Source organism: Octodon degus, unplaced genomic scaffold (assembly GCF_000260255.1).
Source record: "Octodon degus isolate 3935 unplaced genomic scaffold, OctDeg1.0 scaffold00051, whole genome shotgun sequence".
NCBI lineage: Eukaryota > Metazoa > Chordata > Mammalia > Rodentia > Octodontidae > Octodon > Octodon degus.
In genome coordinates this window covers 10,409,904-10,414,733 of record NW_004524627.1, presented here as the reverse complement: position 1 = coordinate 10,414,733, position 4,830 = coordinate 10,409,904, and the positions used below count along the sequence as shown (strand labels likewise).

At 40.2% G+C, this 4,830-nt stretch overlaps 1 pseudogene; it reads left to right on the top strand.

The window, feature by feature from the left end:
• Positions 1-563: 563 nt before the first annotated feature.
• Positions 564-1,313, top strand: LOC101569460 (annotated as a pseudogene).
• The last annotated feature ends 3,517 nt before the right edge of the window (positions 1,314-4,830 follow it).

Below are 4,830 nucleotides of genomic sequence, written 5' to 3'. Positions count from 1 at the left end.
CAGAAAACCCACTACTATTATGGACTACTGGACTATATTGGAATATATTGCTGAATTCACATACCTACAATATTTAAATGACAATGGAATACCCTTCTCTGACAAAACTAAACAAAAAAGGGGGATACAAATGAACAACCATTTTGTATCTGTAAATTCAAAATACTTAGGATAGGTATACAGCAGCATTCTCTTAATTCAATGAATAGAGAGATTTTTTCTAATAGTGTTTGTGGACAGGATATCATGTCTGCATCTTGTACAGTGACAAGATGCAATGTATTATTGAAACTGCTAGTAATTAGTTTTGAAACTGTCTCATTGCTATTTGTTTCTCAATAAAATTACTTAAAAAATATTAGCTCAGTGGTTATACTTGTCACCCTGTTAATTGATTGTAGTTTGACATAAGTTGTAACAATGCCTTGATTTTGCTGAATAAATTACTCCTGACAAACGGTCTCGATTGCCACACATTCATGACACCTCCTGTATCTCAGGAACTTTCTCTTAAGTACTAAACCTTTTCTACATATTCTGTCCTTTGAAATTCATTCTTCTTTCCCTTCGGAGGCGCGCAGTGGAAAGATGGCGGTACAGATCTCTAAGAAGAGGAAGTTTGTCGCTGACGGCATCTTCAAAGCTGAACTGAATGAGTTCCTCACTAGGGAGCTGGCTGAAGATGGCTACTCTGGCATTGAAGTCAGAGTTACACCCACCAGAACAGAAATCATCATTTTAGCCACCAGGACACAGAATGTTCTTGGTGAGAAGGGCCGGAGGATCCGTGAGTTAACTGCTGTCATGCAGAAGAGGTTTGGCTTCCCTGAGGGCAGTGTAGAGCTTTATGCTGAAAAGGTGGCAACGAGAGGTCTCTGTGCCATTGCCCAGGCGGAATCTCAAACTCCTAGGAGGGCTTGCTGTGCGGAGGGCCTGCTATGGTGTGCTGCGGTTCATCATGGAGAGCAGAGCCAAGGGCTGTGAGGTCGTGGTGTCTGGGAAACTCCGCGGACAGCGGGCTAAGTCCATGAAGTTTGTGGATGGCCTGATGATCCACAGTGGGGACCCTGTCAATTACTATGTTGACACTGCTGTGCGGCACGTGCTACTCAGACAGGGTGTGCTGGGTATCAAAGTAAAGATCATGCTGCCCTGGGATCCAAGTGGTAAGATTGGCCCCAAGAAGCGTCTTCCTGACCATGTGAGCATTGTGGAACCCAAAGATGAGATCCTGCCCACCACTCCCATCTCGGAGCAGAAGGGTGGGAAACCAGAGCCGCCTGCCATGCCCCAGCCGGTCCCTACTGCCTAACAGGTTGCTCCTGGCAGCAGTATCTGAAAATACTGCTGTGTGGAGACATTTAATAAATTTTACACAAAGACTGAAAAAAAAAAAAAAAGAAAAAGAAATTCATTCTTCAAGACTTGGGTACATGAGCTCAGCACATCTGACATCGAGCAGGTCAGGAGTTATATTTTTCTTATATCAATCTTATATCAACCATTTCATTCTTAGCAATTATCTGCCTTGCCATAATGCTGGTATTAACTTCATTTAAAAAAAAAACAAAATAGCAAGTGATCGCAACAGTTTGAGCTGTGATAAACTTGCTTCTTTCAACTACATTCCTACTTCTAGCTAAGTGAGTTTTTTAGATTCCCTTTTGCTCTCATAGTAACCACTCCTATGACAAACTGCATTGCAACTTGTTTTCTTTTTCTGATGCCTAAATAAGACTCTAGGGTAAAGTTACTGATAAGGCAAGCTGCAGAGTCAGTATTTATAAAGCCTCTCCAAGTGCCTCTTATCATTGTCATAATAGAGCAGGTCAGCAACTCAAAGAGGAAGTAAAACAAAGACAAGGAAAGATGATCTTTTTAAAACTGGAATAAACATCCTCCTTTATTTGCTATGCCTTTTTAGCATCATCACTTCTCCTTTGCTGAATGTTCTTTTTGTGAGTCTTTATGGCCAATTCAGAAAAGGGATAGCATTTATCTATCAATCTTTATTTTTACAACAAGAACGAGAGAGAGAGAGAGAGAGAGAGAGAGAGAGAGAGAGAGAGAGAGAGACAGACAGAGAGACAGACAGAGAGACAGACAGAGAGACAGACAGAGAGACAGAGAGAGAGACAGAGAGAGAGACAGAGAGACAGAGACAGAGACAGAGAGACAGAGACCCTGACAACATGTGTCTTTCTGCCATTGCCATTGCAACTTCAATTTAGTTTCTTTTCTAGATCCTATTTAGCCCTTATGTGTCCTGCCTTACATATTTTTCTCAACAAGCGGTCTAAAATGCTAACAGAATCTATTGCTCTGACTTCCTGGTGACTCACACAACTTATTAAAAGCATATCAGGGCCAATATAAACAGGATGAATTGATAGTTGATGAAACAGAGACAAGGAGGTTTTATTGACCAATGAATGAAAGTTTATGTGGCTTAAGGATCCTTTGGCCACCAACCCTTACAGTTCAAACACTTAAATTTACTTGTGATATTACAGTTACACAATTAAAGCAATTCAGGTTTGGAAACAAAGCAACCTGGAGAATGGAATTGATAATTGGAAGCTTTATAGAATAGCAAGGGGGAAAATTACTTTCCCTTTATCCTCTATAAAACAGGCAGGGACTTTGGAGGTAACTGGCCCAATCCCTTTAGTTTATAACACGGAAATTGAAAGCCAGGGAGGTCTTGTGACTCATCTAGAGTTAGTAGTTAGCTGGAGGCCAAAACAAAAAACCACAAATGTTTTCTCATTAGACCATTGATGTATTTTTTTGATACTTGGACAAGAAACATATTTGTTAATTATGGTGAGTCTATTATAATTGTAGTATTGGGTATTATATGCATCTCTTAGGAAAAAAATTGTAGTAAAGTGACCTGGACAAAAAGCATTGGCTCTGCCTCTTAAGTACAGTTCTCTGGAGACATTTAGCTACTGGGTACATTTAAACTCATTTTCCAGTTTCAGTGAAGAACAGATTGCATTTAAAACCATTTTGATGAGCAGAAGAAACAGTCTAGTATTTCTTGGAATAAAATGTTCTCTGTCAGTTGCTCTTGGATGCAATAATTATGAGTGAAGATACCACTAGAAAGGAAATTTAATAGAAGGAGTTCAAGGCAAAGACATCACTGTGGTTGAAGAAGCCTATTATTCTATGGAAAATGGCATTTACTAGTGAGATGGGAGAGAAGAAATAAAAAGTAGGTAGAGCAGAGACAAGGGAAATTGAGATTTTAAAATTAAGATGAATTGCAGCTTCAAAACACAAACGTTATTCAAACATTTCTTGGAAACTCACTCAAAACAAAACTTCCTACAGGTCCTTTTACAGAAAATCTGGCCACTAGAACTATCCTTTTCATCTGTAAATTGTTTCACCTGTAAACTGTGCTTCCTCCACCCCCAAGGAAGCAGCACATTGATGGGCAGCACACCTCAACTTCAAACACAGAGGCAGCTTGCATCATAACCCAATGGGCAATGAGAGTGCATATCCCAGATCACCCATCTTAAAGATACTTCTTACGTGAACCCTGCTCCACCTTGCAACACATCTCACTTCTTTGAGCACCCGTGCTCCATTCCTGAGTGCATCCTACAATCTCTGCCTACTCATGCCTCTTTCTGACCCATCCTGATATTCTTTTTCTGAGGTGGGAGTCAGCAAATCTGAAAATTTATTTTAAAAGAGTAAGGTTAAGTTCCTTATTTCAGCCTTGGAGACCTGTCAGCCCTAGCCCCAGGGACACTGACATCTCCAGTATTTTAGAGAGCAATAATAACTGCACATCTTCCATGCCAAGTCTCAAGCTGTACCTACTGCATTTTATTACCCTTGCCCACCTCACCCCACATTACATTACTATTATCCTCCAGGTAGGGAACCATTTGGTTTTTCCCCCATACTTTATCTAACCTTAGGCATTTAACTAGTTGGTCTGAAAAAAAAAAATGGTACCAAGTTTGGGCCAACACTTTTGGGTCCAAAGATTGATTAGTAGCAGAACACAAACCCAGAGGTGAAATTTCCCAGGCTGTCCAAACACAAAGCCTTACTTTGCATGAGTAAGCACCTCTGTGGCTCAGATCCAGTTTTCACAGTCTCTTTCCAGATTTTTCTGTGTCTCTCTGTCTCTTTCTGTCTCTGTCTCTATCTCTCTGTCTCTGTCTGTCTATCTCTCTCTTTCTCCATCTCCCTCTCCCTCCCCTTCCCCTTTCCCTCTCTTCCTTCTCCCTCTCCTTCCCCACCCTCCCAGAGTTTCCCTAAGACAGTGGTGTTTCCTGCAGATAAGGTGCTAAATCTCTCAAGTCAGCATGGATTTTTCTACATAGGTGGTATTTAGTGTGAAGATACTGGTCTACGTAAACTCTGTTTGCACTGGATTTGCTTTCTGCCTTATCATTATAGGTTTGTGTGTACTTTTTGACTGTGAGTCCTTTTTCATGAGTACTTGCTAGATACTTTCACCAAGCTTACTGCTCAGAAGGCCCCTGTAGTTTTGGTCCTTCCTAACTACTTTATTTAACCTATATTGTAATTTAGATATATTTCCTACAAGTTCTTTAAGTTATTTTTGTCTCCGTCACTTCCTTTTTCAAAATCATCAGAGTAGTAAATGGTGCAATTGCTGCTTACTTATCTTTCTAATGGGCACTTCATTTCCCTGCTCCAGTTGTAAATGTATGAGTTCAGATGCTATCTTGGTGTAAGTCTTCATTACACTGTAATAAAAATGAAAATAGTACTCTCAACATCTAATTGGCAAATATCAACGTATCATGACAATACTTAAATGTATCATTTAAG